Raw genomic sequence first — 19,896 nt, 5'->3', positions numbered from 1 at the left:
AGTTTCCTGTAGAGTAATAAAAAATGTTTAGTCTGCCAACAAAAATAGCAGCTTTTTGCCATTTTAAGGACAGTGGGCAGTCTATCGTTTCAGTCGCTTTTGTACAAGCGTACGCTAAAAGAGGTCGGACTGTCTTCCAAGTTAAGTTTCCGTAGTGTAGTGGTTATCACGTTCGCTTTACACGCGAAAGGTCCTCAGTTCGAAACTGGGCGGAAACAAGTAAAGGGGTTTTTAATATACGTGCTGAAATTCGCAACAAAGTTTTTGGACTATTGAAATTAGGTGAGGGCAATTGTACCAAAGAGCTGTAGGCAGACTGCCATTCCGAATGAGCTCTTATCTGTTGTTTGTGGAATTTAAACAGCTTGTCACAATGCTTGCAGGAAAGATTATGGGATGGAGCCATTTTCGAAAAAGCACATGTCTTACATAAGGAGGTTTCTGTAGTGTAGTGGTCATCACGTTCGCCTAACACGCGAAAGGTCCTCGGTTCGAAACCGAGCAGAAACAGCAATTGGCTTCTGGCAGAAAATTTAAACTGTTTGCCACAACAGGAGGGCTCAGCTCACTTTTCCTTTATACACTTTTTAACAAGCCTGCACCAGAAGATTTCTGCCTGCACCTACAGGGCATGTTTCCGTAGTGTAGTGGTTATCACGTTCGCCTCACACGCGAAAGGTCCCCAGTTCGAAACTGGGCGGAAACTGTGGATGGTCTTTGCTAACATTTTTTGAGTGGTTTTCTGTTGAGCAGGTCAGAACACTTGCAGGGCGATTTGCGGTGTAAATTCTTTAGAAAAGGACTAAAACAAAACAAATGACCATTGAAGTTTCCTGTAGAGTAATAAAAAATGTTTAGTCTGCCAACAAAAATAGCAGCTTTTTGCCATTTTAAGGACAGTGGGCAGTCTATCGTTTCAGTCGCTTTTGAACAAGCGTACGCTAAAAGAGGTCGGACTGTCTTCCAAGTTAAGTTTCCGTAGTGTAGTGGTTATCACGTTCGCTTTACACGTGAAAGGTCCTCAGTTCGAAACTGGGCGGAAACAAGTGAAGGGGTTTTTAATATACGTACTGAAATTCGCAACAAAGTTTTTGGACTATTGAAATTAGGTGAGGGCAATTGTACCAAAGAGCTGTAGGCAGACTGCCATTCCGAATGAGCTCTTATCTGTTGTTTGTGGAATTTAAACAGCTTGTCACAATGCTTGCAGGAAAGATTATGGGATGGAGCCATTTTCGAAAAAGCACATGTCTTACATAAGGATGTTTCTGTAGTGTAGTGGTCATCACGTTCGCCTAACACGCGAAAGGTCCTCGGTTCGAAACCGAGCAGAAACAGCAATTAGCTTTTGGCAGAAAATTTAAACGGTTTGCCACAACAGGAGGGCTCAGCTCACTTTTCCTTTATACACTTTTTAACAAGCCTGCACCAGAAGATTTCTGCCTGCACCTACAGGGCATGTTTCCGTAGTGTAGTGGTTATCACGTTCGCCTCACACGCGAAAGGTCTCCAGTTCGAAACTGGGCGGAAACTGTGGATGGTCTTTGCTAACATTTTTTGTGTGGTTTTCTGTTGAGCAGGTCAGAACACTTGCAGGGCGATTTGCGGTGTAAATTCTTTAGAAAAGGACTAAAACAAAACAAATGACCATTGAAGTTTCCTGTAGAGTAATAAAAAATGTTTAGTCTGCCAACAAAAATAGCAGCTTTTTGCCATTTTAAGGACAGTGGGCAGTCTATCGTTTCAGTCGCTTTTGAACAAGCGTACGCTAAAAGAGGTCGGACTGTCTTCCAAGTTAAGTTTCCGTAGTGTAGAGGTTATCACGTTCGCTTTACACGCGAAAGGTCCTCAGTTCGAAACTGGGCGGAAACAAGTAAAGGGGTTATTAATATACGTGCTAAAATTCGCAACAAAGTTTTTGGACTATTGAAATTAGGTGAGGGCAATTGTACCAAAGAGCTGTAGGCAGACTGCCATTCCGAATGAGCTCTTATCTGTTGTTTGTGGAATTTAAACAGCTTGTCACAATGCTTGCAGGAAAGATTATGGGATGGAGCCATTTTCGAAAAAGCACATGTCTTACATAAGGAGGTTTCTGTAGTGTAGTGGTCATCACGTTCGCCTAACACGCGAAAGGTCCTCGGTTCGAAACCGAGCAGAAACAGCAATTGGCTTTCTGGCAGAAAATTTAAACTGTTTGCCACAACAGGAGGGCTCAGCTCACCTTTCCTTTATACACTTTTTAACAAGCCTGCACCAGAAGATTTCTGCCTGCACCTACAGGGCATGTTTCCGTAGTGTAGTGGTTATCACGTTCGCCTCACACGCGAAAGGTCCCCAGTTCGAAACTGGGCGGAAACTGTGGATGGTCTTTGCTAAAATTTTTTGAGTGGTTTTCTGTTGAGCAGGTCAGAACACTTGCAGGGCGATTTGCGGTGTAAATTCTTTAAAAAAGGACTAAAACAAAACAAATGACCATTGAAGTTTCCTGTAGAGTAATAAAAAATGTTTAGTCTGCCAACAAAAATAGCAGCTTTTTGCCATTTTTTAGGACAGTGGGCAGTCTATCGTTTCAGTCGCTTTTGAACAAGCGTACGCTAAAAGAGGTCGGACTGTCTTCCAAGTTAAGTTTCCGTAGTGTAGTGGTTATCACGTTCGCTTTACACGTGAAAGGTCCTCAGTTCGAAACTGGGCGGAAACAAGTAAAGAGGTTTTTAATATACGTACTGAAATTCGCAACAAAGTTTTTGGACTATTGAAATTAGGTGAGGGCAATTGTACCAAAGAGCTGTAGGCAGACTGCCATTCCGAATGAGCTCTTATCTGTTGTTTGTGGAATTTAAACAGCTTGTCACAATGCTTGCAGGAAAGATTATGGGATGGAGCCATTTTCGAAAAAGCACATGTCTTACATAAGGATGTTTCTGTAGTGTAGTGGTCATCACGTTCGCCTAACACGCGAAAGGTCCTCGGTTCGAAACCGAGCAGAAACAGCAATTGGCTTCTGGCAGAAAATTTAAACTGTTTGCCACAACAGGAGGGCTCAGCTCACTTTTCCTTTATACACTTTTTAACAAGCCTGCACCAGAAGATTTCTGCCTGCACTTACAGGGCATGTTTCCGTAGTGTAGTGGTTATCACGTTCGCCTCACACGCGAAAGGTCCCCAGTTCGAAACTGGGCGGAAACTGTGGATGGTCTTTGCTAACATTTTTTGAGTGGTTTTCTGTTGAGCAGGTCAGAACACTTGCAGGGCGATTTGCGGTGTGTAAATTCTTTAGAAAAGGACTAAAACAAAACAAATGACCAATGAAGTTTCCTGTAGAGTAATAAAAAATGTTTAGTCTGCCAACAAAAATAGCAGCTTTTTGCCATTTTAAGGACAGTGGGCAGTCTATCGTTTCAGTCGCTTTTGAACAAGCGTACGCTAAAAGAGGTCGGACTGTCTTCCAAGTTAAGTTTCCGTAGTGTAGTGGTTATCACGTTCGCTTTACACGCGGGGGCCAGTCGCGCGTAGGTGTAGAGCGCTGCCAGCCAATAGGAACGCAGGAAATTTCAGGGAGGCGGGCCAGAAAAAATACACAAAATCATAGGTTCGAGTCCCGTCTCGACCACAAATATCATATTGTATCTAGATTAAAAAATGATTACAAATTCATGTCAAGTACGATTTACATATAATAAACTAAATTTTTTCTGAAAATAGAATAAAACTTTTAAGATTTGTTTTTGTGTAGGATGTACGAAATGTCCAATTATCTCAATAAACATTTAAATTATAATAGGGTATAGTTCTCTTTTAATATAGAAAATATTTGAATGTGAATAATTGTAAAGAACATTTTGATAATGTTTTATACCTTTATTTTTTTTTTTAGAGAGATTTTCACATTATATTTCTTTAACTATGCACAAAAATCCAATATATATATATGAAAAACAACCAGTAAACACCAAATAGTAAGTTTATCATTTTATTTATAATACAATAATATACATATTATTATGTAAAACTGAAAAAGGTACTGTATTAAATACTTATAGATTAAAAAACAATAACATGAATAATAACAATAATAATAACAACATAAAGCTGGGGAAAAAACAAGATTTAAAAAAATAACAAATAATTATGTACAATGTTTAATTAACAGTTATTAAGTTTACACATCTGACCAAGATAAAATAATGCAAGTCAATAAAATTAACTTTAAAAACACACCAAATTGCAATGCAAACAAGGACTAAACTGTTTGATTTTAATGGACAATGGAAAGAAATTTAACAATTTAAAATTATAGATTAAATAACAGCAATAATAATATGGCTGTGGAGAAAATGAAAAAAAAAAACAAGAACATTTTTAAAAGTAAATAATTATGTACAGTGTTTAATAGTAACAATACTTAATATTTAGTGTTTTTTCAAATCTGAGCAAGATAAAATAATGCTAGTCAATAAATGAACTTAAAAAAATACAATGCAATGCAATAAAATACAATACTTTTGTAATTTTAATGAACATCCATATATATATATATATATATATATATATATATATATATACAGTGGTGTGAATAAGTGTTTGCATGGTTTTACTTCAGTTAGCCTAATAGCTGGTTTGATTTGCATTGAAAGATGATCTTATGGTAAGTACTACCCCATGCCAATCTCTAGGTGTGGTGGAAGGTGTGTGATGATGTGGGGATATTTTAATTCCAAAGGCCAAGGGAACTTTATCAGGATGCATATTATCCTGGATCCATTAAATAACTGGCTTTTAAAAATAAAAATCAGCCTGACTCTATGGGAATTTAACATAGGGGTGCCCTGACTTATGCACCCTGTATTTTGAGGAAAAACATTTATTTATTTATGATACATTATTCATTCACAAAGAAAATTTGTGTCCTTAAAGGTTGGAGTTTTCCTCATTTTTCTAATTAAGGCATTAAGATCAATATCAAAAAGATTATTTTTATTCCTCTTTTTAGGCAACTTTAGCATGGGGGCAAACACTTATTCACACCACTGTATATATATATTAAAAGTGCATTAATATGTATAATATTGTATATGCGTGAATAACACATTTAATACACGTGTGTAATGCACGTCTTTACTTTTGTGTTCAAGTAGCTGGGAACAGGGGTTTCAGTGAGTGCAGACAGCATTGGTGCAGGTGTAGAGGCTGATTGTGCTGCGTGAGATGGTGCAAAGCCGATGTTGTTGGAGGAGCTGCAAGGAAAAGCACAGGGAGGAAATTAAAAACTGAATGTACATATGTATTTGATTGTCTTGACTACATTAAATGACTAATCATTATTTATTCTTTTATTCTATTTATTCTGTTATTTGTTCTAGTAATGCACATTCTGATAATGTTCAAATGCTTGTAAGTAAATAGTCAATTTTTTCACAACAAATAACAGTTTAGCATGCATACAATTCATGAAGTGCACCCACCTTCACCACTGGTATATTCAAACCTTAACAGTAGTTAGAACAAAAGAACATGGAGGATAAGTATGTAATTGAATAAGCCTCAAAAATGGATGTGTAAAGTAACCTGTTGTAAATAAGACTGTGGATCCTGTGGCTGCAGATGAGCCTAAAAATTACGCATTATAATTTGAATGGTTTCTCTCCAGTATGTTCAATTTTTATTCCAATTTTATAAGAATTTGACATGGGTATATATAACACACATGACAAGATACTTGATTTACTTACTCAGCTGTGTGAGATATTTTGTTGGAGAAAAACTTTCCAGTTCTTCTTCCTCCTCCATTACTATAAAATAAATAAAATAAAAAAATATAAAAATATATATGCAGAAATGTATGCATGTATATATAAAAAGTTAACAAGTTTAACTAATTAAAAATGTTAAATTGTACTATTAAATTGCACACATATATCTATTTGTTCATAATTTAAATGTAATATGTGTGTGTGATATTAATTGCAATATAGGAGGACCAAACCTGCAGAAATTAAACATTAATAAGTAAAAAAAAAAGATACATTTGATAATAGGAAAATAAATAAAGGAATAAATGACTTGATAAAATAAATATGATTTATTCTTAATCAAAATCATTTTTGTATTTTTTTCCCTTCCCTTTCTGCTTTTATTTATGTGTTAATTAATATTTATATTTGGTAAGCAAGACCAACCAACCTAATTATCATGCACATCAATAAATGAAATACTGTAAAAATAGATATAAAACTAAAGAAAGAAAATTTAAATAAATAAAGGTTAAAACAAATATATCTGGAAATAAAAACAAATTGGAATAAATAAATATATATATTAATATAATATATTAATAATATATAAATATATATATATTATATAAAATAAATATATAATTAAATGAATGCATAAATAAATATAAGAATAAACTGAACAAAGAAATAAAATACTAAATAAATACAATTAAAACGAATACAAATACATTAAAATATAAAAGCAAAAAATGATATATTTGGGGGAAATTATACAAAAGTATATTTGATTAAAATGTTATCATAATTATTTTATCAAGTCGTTTATTCCTTTATGTATTTTCCTATTATCACATTTAATTTTATTTATTTATTTATTTATTTATTCATTCATTCATTTATTTATTTATTTATTCATTCATTCATTTTTAACTGCAGGTTTGGTCCTCCATACTACTGCACATTACATCTTTCTGCAATGTTAACTTATATTTTAAACATAGTTAAAGATTATGATGAAACATTCACCTTTACAAACAAAGATACTCTTATAAAATAGCTGTTTCTTATCGTCACAATCCATTCAACACGATAACAATACGATTACATGACAATACATGCAATTTAAATGATAAAATATTTGAATAATAAAGTATATGCACTCACCTGAGTTAAAGTCTGTCTGCAGGTAGTTTAGACAAAACGAAACAAGTTTGCTGACAAGTCGGTAAACAAATATCTCTCCGGTAATAAAACGGGTTGACAGATGACGCTTCGCTTTTTAAATTCCCCGCCACGGAAAAGCGAAACAGCGCCGGGAAGTCTACGTGTGGCCAAAAGTAGATTGCATCCGTAGTGTTAAGCACTACCATAGAGAATGAATGGGAAAAGTTAAGGGAAGTTAAGCTTAACCATTTTCGGCTCCCGCGCGAAAGGTCCTCAGTTCGAAACTGGGCGGAAACAAGTAAAGGGGTTTTTAATATACGTGCTGAAATTCGCAACAAAGTTTTTGGACTATTGAAATTAGGTGAGGGCAATTGTACCAAAGAGCTGTAGGCAGACTGCCATTCCGAATGAGCTCTTATCTGTTGTTTGTGGAATTTAAACAGCTTGTCACAATGCTTGCAGGAAAGATTATGGGATGGAGCCATTTTCGAAAAAGCACATGTCTTACATAAGGAGGTTTCTGTAGTGTAGTGGTGATCACGTTCGCCTAACACGCGAAAGGTCCTCGGTTCGAAACCGAGCAGAAACAGCAATTGGCTTCTGGCAGAAAATTTAAACGGTTTGCCACAACAGGAGGGCTCAGCTCACTTTTCCTTTATACACTTTTTAACAAGCCTGCACCAGAAGATTTCTGCCTGTACTTACAGGGCATGTTTCCGTAGTGTAGTGGTTATCACGTTCGCCTCACACGCGAAAGGTCCCCAGTTCGAAACTGGTCGGAAACTGTGGATGGTCTTTGCTAACATTTTTTGAGTGGTTTTCTGTTGAGCAGGTCAGAACACTTGCAGGGCGATTTGCGGTGTAAATTCTTTAGAAAAGGACTAAAACAAAACAAATGACCATTGAAGTTTCCTGTAGAGTAATAAAAAATGTTTAGTCTGCCAACAAAAATAGCAGCTTTTTGCCATTTTAAGGACAGTGGGCAGTCTATCGTTTCAGTCGCTTTTGAACAAGCGTACGCTAAAAGAGGTCGGACTGTCTTCCAAGTTAAGTTTCCGTAGTGTAGTGGTTATCCCGTTCGCTTTGCACGTGAAAGGTCCTCAGTTCGAAACTGGGCGGAAACAAGTGAAGGGGTTTTTAATATACGTACTGAAATTCGCAACAAAGTTTTTGGACTATTGAAATTAGGTGAGGGCAATTGTACCAAAGAGCTGTAGGCAGACTGCCATTCCGAATGAGCTCTTATCTGTTGTTTGTGGAATTTAAACAGCTTGTCACAATGCTTGCAGGAAAGATTATGGGATGGAGCCATTTTCGAAAAAGCACATGTCTTACATAAGGATGTTTCTGTAGTGTAGTGGTCATCACGTTCGCCTAACACGCGAAAGGTCCTCGGTTCGAAACCGAGCAGAAACAGCAATTGGCTTTTGGCAGAAAATTTAAACTGTTTGCCACAACAGGAGGGCTCAGCTCACTTTTCCTTTATACACTTTTTAACAAGCCTGCACCAGAAGATTTCTGCCTGCACCTACAGGGCATGTTTCCGTAGTGTAGTGGTTATCACGTTCGCCTCACACGCGAAAGGTCCCCAGTTCGAAACTGGGCGGAAACTGTGGATGGTCTTTGCTAACATTTTTTGTGTGGTTTTCTGTTGAGCAGGTCAGAACACTTGCAGGGCGATTTGCGGTGTAAATTCTTTAGAAAAGGACTAAAACAAAACAAATGACCATTGAAGTTTCCTGTAGAGTAATAAAAAATGTTTAGTCTGCCAACAAAAATAGCAGCTTTTTGCCATTTTAAGGACAGTGGGCAGTCTATCGTTTCAGTCGCTTTTGAACAAGCGTACGCTAAAAGAGGTCGGACTGTCTTCCAAGTTAAGTTTCCGTAGTGTAGAGGTTATCACGTTCGCTTCAACGCGAAAGGTCCTCAGTTCGAAACTGGGCGGAAACAAGTAAAGGGGTTTTTAATATACGTGCTGAAATTCGCAACAAAGTTTTTGGACTATTGAAATTAGGTGAGGGCAATTGTACCAAAGAGCTGTAGGCAGACTGCCATTCCGAATGAGCTCTTATCTGTTGTTTGTGGAATTTAAACAGCTTGTCACAATGCTTGCAGGAAAGATTATGGGATGGAGCCATTTTCGAAAAAGCACATGTCTTACATAAGGAGGTTTCTGTAGTGTAGTGGTCATCACGTTCGCCTAACACGCGAAAGGTCCTCGGTTCGAAACCGAGCAGAAACAGCAATTGGCTTCTGGCAGAAAATTTAAACTGTTTGCCACAACAGGAGGGCTCAGCTCACTTTTCCTTTATACACTTTTTAACAAGCCTGCACCAGAAGATTTCTGCCTGCACCTACAGGGCATGTTTCCGTAGTGTAGTGGTTATCACGTTCGCCTCACACGCGAAAGGTCCCCAGTTCGAAACTGGGCGGAAACTGTGGATGGTCTTTGCTAACATTTTTTGAGTGGTTTTCTGTTGAGCAGGTCAGAACACTTGCAGGGCGATTTGCGGTGTAAATTCTTTAGAAAAGGACTAAAACAAAACAAATGACCATTGAAGTTTCCTGTAGAGTAATAAAAAATGTTTAGTCTGCCAACAAAAATAGCAGCTTTTTGCCATTTTAAGGACAGTGGGCAGTCTATCGTTTCAGTCGCTTTTGAACAAGCGTACGCTAAAAGAGGTCGGACTGTCTTCCAAGTTAAGTTTCCGTAGTGTAGTGGTTATCACGTTCGCTTTACACGTGAAAGGTCCTCAGTTCGAAACTGGGCGGAAACAAGTGAAGGGGTTTTTAATATACGTACTGAAATTCGCAACAAAGTTTTTGGACTATTGAAATTAGGTGAGGGCAATTGTACCAAAGAGCTGTAGGCAGACTGCCATTCCGAATGAGCTCTTATCTGTTGTTTGTGGAATTTAAACAGCTTGTCACAATGCTTGCAGGAAAGATTATGGGATGGAGCCATTTTCGAAAAAGCACATGTCTTACATAAGGAGGTTTCTGTAGTGTAGTGGTCATCACGTTCGCCTAACACGCGAAAGGTCCTCGGTTCGAAACCGAGCAGAAACAGCAATTGGCTTCTGGCAGAAAATTTAAACTGTTTGCCACAACAGGAGGGCTCAGCTCACTTTTCCTTTATACACTTTTTAACAAGCCTGCACCAGAAGATTTCTGCCTGCACCTACAGGGCATGTTTCCGTAGTGTAGTGGTTATCACGTTCGCCTCACACGCGAAAGGTCCCCAGTTCGAAACTGGGCGGAAACTGTGGATGGTCTTCGCTAACATTTTTTGAGTGGTTTTCTGTTGAGCAGGTCAGAACACTTGCAGGGCGATTTGCGGTGTAAATTCTTTAGAAAAGGACTAAAACAAAACAAATGACCATTGAAGTTTCCTGTAGAGTAATAAAAAATGTTTAGTCTGCCAACAAAAATAGCAGCTTTTTGCCATTTTAAGGACAGTGGGCAGTCTATCGTTTCAGTCGCTTTTGAACAAGCATACGCTAAAAGAGGTCGGACTGTCTTCCAAGTTAAGTTTCCGTAGTGTAGTGGTTATCACGTTCGCTTTACACGTGAAAGGTCCTCAGTTCGAAACTGGGCGGAAACAAGTGAAGGGGTTTTTAATATACGTACTGAAATTCGCAACAAAGTTTTTGGACTATTGAAATTAGGTGAGGGCAATTGTACCAAAGAGCTGTAGGCAGACTGCCATTCCGAATGAGCTCTTATCTGTTTGTGGAATTTAAACAGCTTGTCACAATGCTTGCAGGAAAGATTATGGGATGGAGCCATTTTCGAAAAAGCACATGTCTTACATAAGGATGTTTCTGTAGTGTAGTGGTCATCACGTTCGCCTAACACGCGAAAGGTCCTCGGTTCGAAACCGAGCAGAAACAGCAATTGGCTTTTGGCAGAAAATTTAAACTGTTTGCCACAACAGGAGGGCTCAGCTCACTTTTCCTTTATACACTTTTTAACAAGCCTGCACCAGAAGATTTCTGCCTGCACCTACAGGGCATGTTTCCGTAGTGTAGTGGTTATCACGTTCGCCTCACACGCGAAAGGTCCCCAGTTCGAAACTGGGCGGAAACTGTGGATGGTCTTTGCTAACATTTTTTGAGTGGTTTTCTGTTGAGCAGGTCAGAACACTTGCAGGGCGATTTGCGGTGTAAAATCTTTAGAAAAGGACTAAAACAAAACAAATGACCATTGAAGTTTCCTGTAGAGTAATAAAAAATGTTTAGTCTGCCAACAAAAATAGCAGCTTTTTGCCATTTTAAGGACAGTGGGCAGTCTATCGTTTCAGTCGCTTTTGAACAAGCGTACGCTAAAAGAGGTCGGACTGTCTTCCAAGTTAAGTTTCCGTAGTGTAGTGGTTATCACGTTTGCTTTACACGCGAAAGGTCCTCAGTTCGAAACTGGGCGGAAACAAGTAAAAGGGTTTTTAATATACGTGCTGAAATTCGCAACAAAGTTTTTGGGCTATTGAAATTAAGTGAGGGCAATTGTACCAAAGAGCTGTAGGCAGACTGCCATTCCGAATGAGCTCTTATCTGTTTGTGGAATTTAAACAGCTTGTCACAATGCTTGCAGGAAAGATTATGGGATGGAGCCATTTTCGAAAAAGCACATGTCTTACATAAGGAGGTTTCTGTAGTGTAGTGGTGATCACGTTCGCCTAACACGCGAAAGGTCCTCGGTTCGAAACCGAGCAGAAACAGCAATTGGCTTCTGGCAGAAAATTTAAACTGTTTGCCACAACAGGAGGGCTCAGCTCACTTTTCCTTTATACACTTTTTAACAAGCCTGCACCAGAAGATTTCTGCCTGCACCCACAGGGCATGTTTCCGTAGTGTAGTGGTTATCACGTTCGCCTCACACGCGAAAGGTCCCCAGTTCGAAACTGGGCGGAAACTGTGGATGGTCTTTGCTAACATTTTTTGAGTGGTTTTCTGTTGAGCAGGTCAGAACACTTGCAGGGCGATTTGCGGTGTAAATTCTTTAGAAAAGGACTAAAACAAAACAAATGACCATTGAAGTTTCCTGTAGAGTAATAAAAAATGTTTAGTCTGCCAACAAAAATAGCAGCTTTTTGCCATTTTAAGGACAGTGGGCAGTCTATCGTTTCAGTCGCTTTTGAACAAGCGTACGCTAAAAGAGGTCGGACTGTCTTCCAAGGTAGGTTTCCGTAGTGTAGTGGTTATCACGTTTGCTTTACACGCGAAAGGTCCTCAGTTCGAAACTGGGCGGAAACAAGTAAAGGGGTTTTTAATATACGTGCTGAAATTCGCAACAAAGTTTTTGGACTATTGAAATTAGGTGAGGGCAATTGTACCAAAGAGCTGTAGGCAGACTGCCATTCCGAATGAGCTCTTATCTGTTGTTTGTGGAATTTAAACAGCTTGTCACAATGCTTGCAGGAAAGATTATGGGATGGAGCCATTTTCGAAAAAGCACATGTCTTACATAAGGAGGTTTCTGTAGTGTAGTGGTGATCACGTTCGCCTAACACGCGAAAGGTCCTCGGTTCGAAACCGAGCAGAAACAGCAATTGGCTTTTGGCAGAAAATTTAAACTGTTTGCCACAACAGGAGGGCTCAGCTCACTTTTCCTTTATACACTTTTTAACAAGCCTGCACCAGAAGATTTCTGCCTGCACCTACAGGGCATGTTTCCGTAGTGTAGTGGTTATCACGTTCGCCTCACACGCGAAAGGTCCCCAGTTCGAAACTGGGCGGAAACTGTGGATGGTCTTTGCTAACATTTTTTGAGTGGTTTTCTGTTGAGCAGGTCAGAACACTTGCAGGGCGATTTGCGGTGTAAATTCTTTAGAAAAGGACTAAAACAAAACAAATGACCATTGAAGTTTCCTGTAGAGTAATAAAAAATGTTTAGTCTGCCAACAAAAATAGCAGCTTTTTGCCATTTTAAGGACAGTGGGCAGTCTATCGTTTCAGTCGCTTTTGAACAAGCGTACGCTAAAAGAGGTCGGACTGTCTTCCAAGGTAGGTTTCCGTAGTGTAGTGGTTATCACTTCGCTTTACACGCGAAAGGTCCTCAGTTCGAAACTGGGCGGAAACAAGTAAAGGGGTTTTTAATATACGTGCTGAAATTCGCAACAAAGTTTTTGGACTATTGAAATTAGGTGAGGGCAATTGTACCAAAGAGCTGTAGGCAGACTGCCATTCCGAATGAGCTCTTATCTGTTGTTTGTGGAATTTAAACAGCTTGTCACAATGCTTGCAGGAAAGATTATGGGATGGAGCCATTTTCGAAAAAGCACATGTCTTACATAAGGAGGTTTCTGTAGTGTAGTTGTCATCACGTTCGCCTAACACGCGAAAGGTCCTCGGTTCGAAACCGAGCAGAAACAGCAATTGGCTTTTGGCAGAAAATTTAAACTGTTTGCCACAACAGGAGGGCTCAGCTCACTTTTCCTTTATACACTTTTTAACAAGCCTGCACCAGAAGATTTCTGCCTGCACCTACAGGGCATGTTTCTGTAGTGTAGTGGTTATCACGTTCGCCTCACACGCGAAAGGTCCCCAGTTCGAAACTGGGCGGAAACTGTGGATGGTCTTTGCTAATTTTTTTTGAGTGGTTTTCTGTTGAGCAGGTCAGAACACTTGCAGGGCGATTTGCGGTGTAAATTCTTTAGAAAAGGACTAAAACAAAACAAATGACCATTGAAGTTTCCTGTAGAGTAATAAAAAATGTTTAGTCTGCCAACAAAAATAGCAGCTTTTTGCCATTTTAAGGACAGTGGGCAGTCTATCGTTTCAGTCGCTTTTGAACAAGCGTACGCTAAAAGAGGTCGGACTGTCTTCCAAGTTAAGTTTCCGTAGTGTAGTGGTTATCACGTTCGCTTTACACGTGAAAGGTCCTCAGTTCGAAACTGGGCGGAAAAAAGTGAAGGGGTTTTTAATATATGTACTGAAATTCGCAACAAAGTTTTTGGACTATTGAAATTAGGTGAGGGCAATTGTACCAAAGAGCTGTAGGCAGACTGCCATTCCGAATGAGCTCTTATCTGTTGTTTGTGGAATTTAAACAGCTTGTCACAATGCTTGCAGGAAAGATTATGGGATGGAGCCATTTTCGGAAAAGCACATGCTTACATAAGGAGGTTTCTGTAGTGTAGTGGTCATCACGTTCGCCTAACACGCGAAAGGTCCTCGGTTCGAAACCGAGCAGAAACAGCAATTGGCTTCTGGCCGAAAATTTAAACTGTTTGCCACAACAGGAGGGATCAGCTCACTTTTCCTTTATACACTTTTTAACAAGCCTGCACCAGAAGATTTCTGCCTGCACCTACAGGGCATGTTTCCGTAGTGTAGTGGTTATCACGTTCGCCTCACACGCGAAAGGTCCCCAGTTCGAAACTGGGCGGAAACTGTGGATGGTCTTTGCTAAAATTTTTTGAGTGGTTTTCTGTTGAGCAGGTCAGAACACTTGCAGGGCGATTTGCGGTGTAAATTCTTTAAAAAAGGACTAAAACAAAACAAATGACCATTGAAGTTTCCTGTAGAGTAATAAAAAATGTTTAGTCTGCCAACAAAAATAGCAGCTTTTTGCCATTTTAAGGACAGTGGGCAGTCTATCGTTTCAGTCGCTTTTGAACAAGCGTACGCTAAAAGAGGTCGGACTGTCTTCCAAGTTAAGTTTCTGTAGTGTAGTGGTTATCACGTTCGCTTTACACGCGAAAGGTCCTCAGTTCTAAACTGGGCGGAAACAAGTAAAGGGGTTTTTAATATACGTGCTGAAATTCGCAACAAAGTTTTTGGACTATTTAAATTAGGTGAGGGCAATTGTACCAAAGAGCTGTAGGCAGACTGCCATTCCGAATGAGCTCTTATCTGTTGTTTGTGGAATTTAAACAGCTTGTCACAATACTTGCAGGAAAGATTATGGGATGGAGCCATTTTCGAAAAAGCACATGTCTTACATGAGGAGGTTTCTGTAGTGTAGTGGTCATCACGTTCGCCTAACACGCGAAAGGTCCTCGGTTCGAAACCGAGCAGAAACAGCAATTGGCTTTTGGCAGAAAATTTAAACTGTTTGCCACAACAGGAGGGATCAGCTCACTTTTCCTTTATACACTTTTTAACAAGCCTGCACCAGAAGATTTCTGCCTGCACCTACAGGGCATGTTTCCGTAGTGTAGTGGTTATCACGTTCGCCTCACACGCGAAAGGTCCCCAGTTCGAAACTGGGCGGAAACTGTGGATGGTCTTTGCTAAAATTTTTTGAGTGGTTTTCTGTTGAGCAGGTCAGAACACTTGCAGGGCGATTTGCGGTGTAAATTCTTTAAAAAAGGACTAAAACAAAACAAATGACCATTGAAGTTTCCTGTAGAGTAATAAAAAATGTTTAGTCTGCCAACAAAAATAGCAGCTTTTTGCCATTTTTTAGGACAGTGGGCAGTCTATCGTTTCAGTCGCTTTTGAACAAGCGTACGCTAAAAGAGGTCGGACTGTCTTCCAAGTTAAGTTTCCGTAGTGTAGTGGTTATCACGTTCGCTTTACACGTGAAAGGTCCTCAGTTCGAAACTGGGCGGAAACAAGTGAAGGGGTTTTTAATATATGTACTGAAATTCGCAACAAAGTTTTTGGACTATTGAAATTAGGTGAGGGCAATTGTACCAAAGAGCTGTAGGCAGACTGCCATTCCGAATGAGCTCTTATCTGTTGTTTGTGGAATTTAAACAGCTTGTCACAATGCTTGCAGGAAAGATTATGGGATGGAGCCATTTTCGAAAAAGCACATGTCTTACATAAGGAGGTTTCTGTAGTGTAGTGGTGATCACGTTCGCCTAACACGCGAAAGGTCCTCGGTTCGAAACCGAGCAGAAACAGCAATTGGCTTTTGGCAGAAAATTTAAACTGTTTGCCACAACAGGAGGGCTCAGCTCACTTTTCCTTTATACACTTTTTAACAAGCCTGCACCAGAAGATTTCTGCCTGCACCTACAGGGCATGTTTCCGTAGTGTAGTGGTTATCACGTTCGCCTCACACGCGAAAGGTCCCCAGTTCGAAACTGGGCGGAAACTGTGGATGATCTTTGCTAAAATTTTTTGAGTGGTTTTCTGTTGAGCAGGTCAGAACACTTGCAGGGCGATTTGCGGTGTAAATTCTTTAAAAAAGGACTAAAACAAAACAAATGACCATTGAAGTTTCCTGTAGAGTAATAAAAAATGTTTAGTCTGCCAACAAAAATAGCAGCTTTTTGCCATTTTTTAGGACAGTGGGCAGTCTATCGTTTCAGTCGCTTTTGAACAAGCGTACGCTAAAAGAGGTCGGACTGTCTTCCAAGTTAAGTTTCCGTAGTGTAGTGGTTATCACGTGTGCTTTACACGCGAAAGGTCCTCAGTTCGAAACTGGGCGGAAACAAGTAAAGGGGTTTTTAATATACGTGCTGAAATTCCCAACAAAGTTTTTGGACTATTGAAATTAGGTGAGGGCAATTGTACCAAAGAGCTGTAGGCAGACTGCCATTCCGAATGAGCTCTTATCTGTTGTTTGTGGAATTTAAACAGCTTGTCACAATGCTTGCAGGAAAGATTATGGGATGGAGCCATTTTCGAAAAAGCACATGTCTTACATAAGGATGTTTCTGTAGTGTAGTGGTCATCACGTTCGCCTAACACGCGAAAGGTCCTCGGTTCGAAACCGAGCAGAAACAGCAATTGGCTTTTGGCAGAAAATTTAAACGGTTTGCCACAACAGGAGGGCTCAGCTCACTTTTCCTTTATACACTTTTTAACAAGCCTGCACCAGAAGATTTCTGCCTGCACCTACAGGGCATGTTTCCGTAGTGTAGTGGTTATCACGTTCGCCTCACACGCGAAAGGTCTCCAGTTCGAAACTGGGCGGAAACTGTGGATGGTCTTTGCTAACATTTTTTGTGTGGTTTTCTGTTGAGCAGGTCAGAACACTTGCAGGGCGATTTGCGGTGTAAATTCTTTAGAAAAGGACTAAAACAAAACAAATGACCATTGAAGTTTCCTGTAGAGTAATAAAAAATGTTTAGTCTGCCAACAAAAATAGCAGCTTTTTGCCATTTTAAGGACAGTGGGCAGTCTATCGTTTCAGTCGCTTTTGAACAAGCGTACGCTAAAAGAGGTCGGACTGTCTTCCAAGTTAAGTTTCCGTAGTGTAGAGGTTATCACGTTCGCTTTACACGCGAAAGGTCCTCAGTTCGAAACTGGGCGGAAACAAGTAAAGGGGTTATTAATATACGTGCTGAAATTCGCAACAAAGTTTTTGGACTATTGAAATTAGGTGAGGGCAATTGTACCAAAGAGCTGTAGGCAGACTGCCATTCCGAATGAGCTCTTATCTGTTGTTTGTGGAATTTAAACAGCTTGTCACAATGCTTGCAGGAAAGATTATGGGATGGAGCCATTTTCGAAAAAGCACATGTCTTACATAAGGAGGTTTCTGTAGTGTAGTGGTCATCACGTTCGCCTAACACGCGAAAGGTCCTCGGTTCGAAACCGAGCAGAAACAGCAATTGGCTTCTGGCAGAAAATTTAAACTGTTTGCCACAACAGGAGGGCTCAGCTCACTTTTCCTTTATACACTTTTTAACAAGCCTGCACCAGAAGATTTCTGCCTGCACCTACAGGGCATGTTTCCGTAGTGTAGTGGTTATCACGTTCGCCTCACACGCGAAAGGTCCCCAGTTCGAAACTGGGCGGAAACTGTGGATGGTCTTCGCTAACATTTTTTGAGTGGTTTTCTGTTGAGCAGGTCAGAACACTTGCAGGGCGATTTGCGGTGTAAATTCTTTAGAAAAGGACTAAAACAAAACAAATGACCATTGAAGTTTCCTGTAGAGTAATAAAAAATGTTTAGTCTGCCAACAAAAATAGCAGCTTTTTGCCATTTTAAGGACAGTGGGCAGTCTATCGTTTCAGTCGCTTTTGAACAAGCATACGCTAAAAGAGGTCGGACTGTCTTCCAAGTTAAGTTTCCGTAGTGTAGTGGTTATCACGTTCGCTTTACACGTGAAAGGTCCTCAGTTCGAAACTGGGCGGAAACAAGTGAAGGGGTTTTTAATATACGTACTGAAATTCGCAACAAAGTTTTTGGACTATTGAAATTAGGTGAGGGCAATTGTACCAAAGAGCTGTAGGCAGACTGCCATTCCGAATGAGCTCTTATCTGTTTGTGGAATTTAAACAGCTTGTCACAATGCTTGCAGGAAAGATTATGGGATGGAGCCATTTTCGAAAAAGCACATGTCTTACATAAGGATGTTTCTGTAGTGTAGTGGTCATCACGTTCGCCTAACACGCGAAAGGTCCTCGGTTCGAAACCGAGCAGAAACAGCAATTGGCTTTTGGCAGAAAATTTAAACTGTTTGCCACAACAGGAGGGCTCAGCTCACTTTTCCTTTATACACTTTTTAACAAGCCTGCACCAGAAGATTTCTGCCTGCACCTACAGGGCATGTTTCCGTAGTGTAGTGGTTATCACGTTCGCCTCACACGCGAAAGGTCCCCAGTTCGAAACTGGGCGGAAACTGTGGATGGTCTTTGCTAACATTTTTTGAGTGGTTTTCTGTTGAGCAGGTCAGAACACTTGCAGGGCGATTTGCGGTGTAAATTCTTTAGAAAAGGACTAAAACAAAACAAATGACCATTGAAGTTTCCTGTAGAGTAATAAAAAATGTTTAGTCTGCCAACAAAAATAGCAGCTTTTTGCCATTTTAAGGACAGTGGGCAGTCTATCGTTTCAGTCGCTTTTGAACAAGCGTACGCTAAAAGAGGTCGGACTGTCTTCCAAGTTAAGTTTCCGTAGTGTAGTGGTTATCACGTTTGCTTTACACGCGAAAGGTCCTCAGTTCGAAACTGGGCGGAAACAAGTAAAAGGGTTTTTAATATACGTGCTGAAATTCGCAACAAAGTTTTTGGGCTATTGAAATTAAGTGAGGGCAATTGTACCAAAGAGCTGTAGGCAGACTGCCATTCCGAATGAGCTCTTATCTGTTTGTGGAATTTAAACAGCTTGTCACAATGCTTGCAGGAAAGATTATGGGATGGAGCCATTTTCGAAAAAGCACATGTCTTACATAAGGAGGTTTCTGTAGTGTAGTGGTGATCACGTTCGCCTAACACGCGAAAGGTCCTCGGTTCGAAACCGAGCAGAAACAGCAATTGGCTTCTGGCAGAAAATTTAAACTGTTTGCCACAACAGGAGGGCTCAGCTCACTTTTCCTTTATACACTTTTTAACAAGCCTGCACCAGAAGATTTCTGCCTGCACCCACAGGGCATGTTTCCGTAGTGTAGTGGTTATCACGTTCGCCTCACACGCGAAAGGTCCCCAGTTCGAAACTGGGCGGAAACTGTGGATGGTCTTTGCTAACATTTTTTGAGTGGTTTTCTGTTGAGCAGGTCAGAACACTTGCAGGGCGATTTGCGGTGTAAATTCTTTAGAAAAGGACTAAAACAAAACAAATGACCATTGAAGTTTCCTGTAGAGTAATAAAAAATGTTTAGTCTGCCAACAAAAATAGCAGCTTTTTGCCATTTTAAGGACAGTGGGCAGTCTATCGTTTCAGTCGCTTTTGAACAAGCGTACGCTAAAAGAGGTCGGACTGTCTTCCAAGGTAGGTTTCCGTAGTGTAGTGGTTATCACGTTTGCTTTACACGCGAAAGGTCCTCAGTTCGAAACTGGGCGGAAACAAGTAAAGGGGTTTTTAATATACGTGCTGAAATTCGCAACAAAGTATTTGGACTATTGAAATTAGGTGAGGGCAATTGTACCAAAGAGCTGTAGGCAGACTGCCATTCCGAATGAGCTCTTATCTGTTGTTTGTGGAATTTAAACAGCTTGTCACAATGCTTGCAGGAAAGATTATGGGATGGAGCCATTTTCGAAAAAGCACATGTCTTACATAAGGAGGTTTCTGTAGTGTAGTGGTGATCACGTTCGCCTAACACGCGAAAGGTCCTCGGTTCGAAACCGAGCAGAAACAGCAATTGGCTTTTGGC

The 19,896-nt window shown here is 40.0% G+C and overlaps 1 long non-coding RNA gene and 46 other non-coding genes across 48 annotated transcripts; 46 read left to right on the top strand and 1 right to left on the bottom strand.

The window, feature by feature from the left end:
• Nucleotides 1–145: 145 nt before the first annotated feature.
• Nucleotides 146–218, top strand: trnav-uac (transfer RNA valine (anticodon UAC)). The gene has a single exon. It is a non-coding gene; the product is annotated as a tRNA-Val (tRNA).
• Nucleotides 219–437: 219 nt separating this feature from the next.
• On the top strand, nt 438–510 carry trnav-aac (transfer RNA valine (anticodon AAC)). Its single transcript has one exon. It is a non-coding gene; the product is annotated as a tRNA-Val (tRNA).
• Nucleotides 511–633: 123 nt separating this feature from the next.
• Nucleotides 634–706, top strand: trnav-cac (transfer RNA valine (anticodon CAC)). The gene has a single exon. It is a non-coding gene; the product is annotated as a tRNA-Val (tRNA).
• Nucleotides 707–972: 266 nt separating this feature from the next.
• On the top strand, nt 973–1,045 carry trnav-uac (transfer RNA valine (anticodon UAC)). The gene has a single exon. It is a non-coding gene; the product is annotated as a tRNA-Val (tRNA).
• A 219-nt stretch (nt 1,046–1,264) lies between these two features.
• On the top strand, nt 1,265–1,337 carry trnav-aac (transfer RNA valine (anticodon AAC)). The gene has a single exon. It is a non-coding gene; the product is annotated as a tRNA-Val (tRNA).
• Nucleotides 1,338–2,091: 754 nt separating this feature from the next.
• On the top strand, nt 2,092–2,164 carry trnav-aac (transfer RNA valine (anticodon AAC)). Its single transcript has one exon. It is a non-coding gene; the product is annotated as a tRNA-Val (tRNA).
• A 124-nt stretch (nt 2,165–2,288) lies between these two features.
• On the top strand, nt 2,289–2,361 carry trnav-cac (transfer RNA valine (anticodon CAC)). The gene has a single exon. It is a non-coding gene; the product is annotated as a tRNA-Val (tRNA).
• Nucleotides 2,362–2,628: 267 nt separating this feature from the next.
• trnav-uac (transfer RNA valine (anticodon UAC)) lies at nt 2,629–2,701 on the top strand. The gene has a single exon. It is a non-coding gene; the product is annotated as a tRNA-Val (tRNA).
• Nucleotides 2,702–2,920: 219 nt separating this feature from the next.
• trnav-aac (transfer RNA valine (anticodon AAC)) lies at nt 2,921–2,993 on the top strand. Its single transcript has one exon. It is a non-coding gene; the product is annotated as a tRNA-Val (tRNA).
• A 123-nt stretch (nt 2,994–3,116) lies between these two features.
• trnav-cac (transfer RNA valine (anticodon CAC)) lies at nt 3,117–3,189 on the top strand. Its single transcript has one exon. It is a non-coding gene; the product is annotated as a tRNA-Val (tRNA).
• A 781-nt stretch (nt 3,190–3,970) lies between these two features.
• LOC120483511 (uncharacterized) lies at nt 3,971–7,206 on the bottom strand. Of its 2 annotated transcripts, none has more exons than XR_016150738.1 (3): nt 6,900–7,206; nt 5,123–5,792; nt 3,971–4,326 (listed from the first exon to the last, which is right to left on the bottom strand). It is a non-coding gene; the product is annotated as an uncharacterized LOC120483511 (long non-coding RNA). The 2 variants fall into 2 exon arrangements; XR_016150740.1 differs by lacking the exon at nt 6,900–7,206 and having other exon boundaries at nt 5,123–5,610; nt 5,733–5,969.
• Nucleotides 7,207–7,415: 209 nt separating this feature from the next.
• On the top strand, nt 7,416–7,488 carry trnav-aac (transfer RNA valine (anticodon AAC)). The gene has a single exon. It is a non-coding gene; the product is annotated as a tRNA-Val (tRNA).
• Nucleotides 7,489–7,950: 462 nt separating this feature from the next.
• On the top strand, nt 7,951–8,023 carry trnaa-ugc (transfer RNA alanine (anticodon UGC)). Its single transcript has one exon. It is a non-coding gene; the product is annotated as a tRNA-Ala (tRNA).
• A 219-nt stretch (nt 8,024–8,242) lies between these two features.
• trnav-aac (transfer RNA valine (anticodon AAC)) lies at nt 8,243–8,315 on the top strand. Its single transcript has one exon. It is a non-coding gene; the product is annotated as a tRNA-Val (tRNA).
• A 123-nt stretch (nt 8,316–8,438) lies between these two features.
• On the top strand, nt 8,439–8,511 carry trnav-cac (transfer RNA valine (anticodon CAC)). The gene has a single exon. It is a non-coding gene; the product is annotated as a tRNA-Val (tRNA).
• A 557-nt stretch (nt 8,512–9,068) lies between these two features.
• On the top strand, nt 9,069–9,141 carry trnav-aac (transfer RNA valine (anticodon AAC)). Its single transcript has one exon. It is a non-coding gene; the product is annotated as a tRNA-Val (tRNA).
• A 123-nt stretch (nt 9,142–9,264) lies between these two features.
• trnav-cac (transfer RNA valine (anticodon CAC)) lies at nt 9,265–9,337 on the top strand. The gene has a single exon. It is a non-coding gene; the product is annotated as a tRNA-Val (tRNA).
• Nucleotides 9,338–9,603: 266 nt separating this feature from the next.
• On the top strand, nt 9,604–9,676 carry trnav-uac (transfer RNA valine (anticodon UAC)). Its single transcript has one exon. It is a non-coding gene; the product is annotated as a tRNA-Val (tRNA).
• A 219-nt stretch (nt 9,677–9,895) lies between these two features.
• Nucleotides 9,896–9,968, top strand: trnav-aac (transfer RNA valine (anticodon AAC)). Its single transcript has one exon. It is a non-coding gene; the product is annotated as a tRNA-Val (tRNA).
• Nucleotides 9,969–10,091: 123 nt separating this feature from the next.
• trnav-cac (transfer RNA valine (anticodon CAC)) lies at nt 10,092–10,164 on the top strand. The gene has a single exon. It is a non-coding gene; the product is annotated as a tRNA-Val (tRNA).
• A 266-nt stretch (nt 10,165–10,430) lies between these two features.
• On the top strand, nt 10,431–10,503 carry trnav-uac (transfer RNA valine (anticodon UAC)). Its single transcript has one exon. It is a non-coding gene; the product is annotated as a tRNA-Val (tRNA).
• Nucleotides 10,504–10,719: 216 nt separating this feature from the next.
• On the top strand, nt 10,720–10,792 carry trnav-aac (transfer RNA valine (anticodon AAC)). Its single transcript has one exon. It is a non-coding gene; the product is annotated as a tRNA-Val (tRNA).
• Nucleotides 10,793–10,915: 123 nt separating this feature from the next.
• On the top strand, nt 10,916–10,988 carry trnav-cac (transfer RNA valine (anticodon CAC)). Its single transcript has one exon. It is a non-coding gene; the product is annotated as a tRNA-Val (tRNA).
• A 266-nt stretch (nt 10,989–11,254) lies between these two features.
• trnav-uac (transfer RNA valine (anticodon UAC)) lies at nt 11,255–11,327 on the top strand. Its single transcript has one exon. It is a non-coding gene; the product is annotated as a tRNA-Val (tRNA).
• A 216-nt stretch (nt 11,328–11,543) lies between these two features.
• trnav-aac (transfer RNA valine (anticodon AAC)) lies at nt 11,544–11,616 on the top strand. The gene has a single exon. It is a non-coding gene; the product is annotated as a tRNA-Val (tRNA).
• A 123-nt stretch (nt 11,617–11,739) lies between these two features.
• trnav-cac (transfer RNA valine (anticodon CAC)) lies at nt 11,740–11,812 on the top strand. The gene has a single exon. It is a non-coding gene; the product is annotated as a tRNA-Val (tRNA).
• Nucleotides 11,813–12,078: 266 nt separating this feature from the next.
• On the top strand, nt 12,079–12,151 carry trnav-uac (transfer RNA valine (anticodon UAC)). Its single transcript has one exon. It is a non-coding gene; the product is annotated as a tRNA-Val (tRNA).
• Nucleotides 12,152–12,370: 219 nt separating this feature from the next.
• trnav-aac (transfer RNA valine (anticodon AAC)) lies at nt 12,371–12,443 on the top strand. The gene has a single exon. It is a non-coding gene; the product is annotated as a tRNA-Val (tRNA).
• A 123-nt stretch (nt 12,444–12,566) lies between these two features.
• Nucleotides 12,567–12,639, top strand: trnav-cac (transfer RNA valine (anticodon CAC)). The gene has a single exon. It is a non-coding gene; the product is annotated as a tRNA-Val (tRNA).
• Nucleotides 12,640–14,022: 1,383 nt separating this feature from the next.
• Nucleotides 14,023–14,095, top strand: trnav-aac (transfer RNA valine (anticodon AAC)). Its single transcript has one exon. It is a non-coding gene; the product is annotated as a tRNA-Val (tRNA).
• Nucleotides 14,096–14,218: 123 nt separating this feature from the next.
• trnav-cac (transfer RNA valine (anticodon CAC)) lies at nt 14,219–14,291 on the top strand. Its single transcript has one exon. It is a non-coding gene; the product is annotated as a tRNA-Val (tRNA).
• A 558-nt stretch (nt 14,292–14,849) lies between these two features.
• On the top strand, nt 14,850–14,922 carry trnav-aac (transfer RNA valine (anticodon AAC)). The gene has a single exon. It is a non-coding gene; the product is annotated as a tRNA-Val (tRNA).
• Nucleotides 14,923–15,045: 123 nt separating this feature from the next.
• Nucleotides 15,046–15,118, top strand: trnav-cac (transfer RNA valine (anticodon CAC)). The gene has a single exon. It is a non-coding gene; the product is annotated as a tRNA-Val (tRNA).
• Nucleotides 15,119–15,385: 267 nt separating this feature from the next.
• On the top strand, nt 15,386–15,458 carry trnav-uac (transfer RNA valine (anticodon UAC)). The gene has a single exon. It is a non-coding gene; the product is annotated as a tRNA-Val (tRNA).
• Nucleotides 15,459–15,677: 219 nt separating this feature from the next.
• trnav-aac (transfer RNA valine (anticodon AAC)) lies at nt 15,678–15,750 on the top strand. Its single transcript has one exon. It is a non-coding gene; the product is annotated as a tRNA-Val (tRNA).
• A 123-nt stretch (nt 15,751–15,873) lies between these two features.
• Nucleotides 15,874–15,946, top strand: trnav-cac (transfer RNA valine (anticodon CAC)). The gene has a single exon. It is a non-coding gene; the product is annotated as a tRNA-Val (tRNA).
• A 559-nt stretch (nt 15,947–16,505) lies between these two features.
• trnav-aac (transfer RNA valine (anticodon AAC)) lies at nt 16,506–16,578 on the top strand. Its single transcript has one exon. It is a non-coding gene; the product is annotated as a tRNA-Val (tRNA).
• Nucleotides 16,579–17,332: 754 nt separating this feature from the next.
• On the top strand, nt 17,333–17,405 carry trnav-aac (transfer RNA valine (anticodon AAC)). Its single transcript has one exon. It is a non-coding gene; the product is annotated as a tRNA-Val (tRNA).
• A 123-nt stretch (nt 17,406–17,528) lies between these two features.
• trnav-cac (transfer RNA valine (anticodon CAC)) lies at nt 17,529–17,601 on the top strand. Its single transcript has one exon. It is a non-coding gene; the product is annotated as a tRNA-Val (tRNA).
• A 266-nt stretch (nt 17,602–17,867) lies between these two features.
• trnav-uac (transfer RNA valine (anticodon UAC)) lies at nt 17,868–17,940 on the top strand. The gene has a single exon. It is a non-coding gene; the product is annotated as a tRNA-Val (tRNA).
• Nucleotides 17,941–18,156: 216 nt separating this feature from the next.
• trnav-aac (transfer RNA valine (anticodon AAC)) lies at nt 18,157–18,229 on the top strand. Its single transcript has one exon. It is a non-coding gene; the product is annotated as a tRNA-Val (tRNA).
• Nucleotides 18,230–18,352: 123 nt separating this feature from the next.
• Nucleotides 18,353–18,425, top strand: trnav-cac (transfer RNA valine (anticodon CAC)). Its single transcript has one exon. It is a non-coding gene; the product is annotated as a tRNA-Val (tRNA).
• A 266-nt stretch (nt 18,426–18,691) lies between these two features.
• trnav-uac (transfer RNA valine (anticodon UAC)) lies at nt 18,692–18,764 on the top strand. The gene has a single exon. It is a non-coding gene; the product is annotated as a tRNA-Val (tRNA).
• Nucleotides 18,765–18,980: 216 nt separating this feature from the next.
• trnav-aac (transfer RNA valine (anticodon AAC)) lies at nt 18,981–19,053 on the top strand. The gene has a single exon. It is a non-coding gene; the product is annotated as a tRNA-Val (tRNA).
• A 123-nt stretch (nt 19,054–19,176) lies between these two features.
• Nucleotides 19,177–19,249, top strand: trnav-cac (transfer RNA valine (anticodon CAC)). Its single transcript has one exon. It is a non-coding gene; the product is annotated as a tRNA-Val (tRNA).
• Nucleotides 19,250–19,515: 266 nt separating this feature from the next.
• Nucleotides 19,516–19,588, top strand: trnav-uac (transfer RNA valine (anticodon UAC)). The gene has a single exon. It is a non-coding gene; the product is annotated as a tRNA-Val (tRNA).
• Nucleotides 19,589–19,807: 219 nt separating this feature from the next.
• trnav-aac (transfer RNA valine (anticodon AAC)) lies at nt 19,808–19,880 on the top strand. The gene has a single exon. It is a non-coding gene; the product is annotated as a tRNA-Val (tRNA).
• Nucleotides 19,881–19,896: the final 16 nt, after the last annotated feature.

This window comes from Pimephales promelas, chromosome 3, assembly GCF_988280905.1.
Source record: "Pimephales promelas chromosome 3, fPimPro1.hap1.1, whole genome shotgun sequence".
NCBI classification, from domain to species: Eukaryota; Metazoa; Chordata; class Actinopteri; order Cypriniformes; family Leuciscidae; genus Pimephales; species Pimephales promelas.
This window is presented reverse-complemented; position numbering and strand designations above follow the sequence as displayed.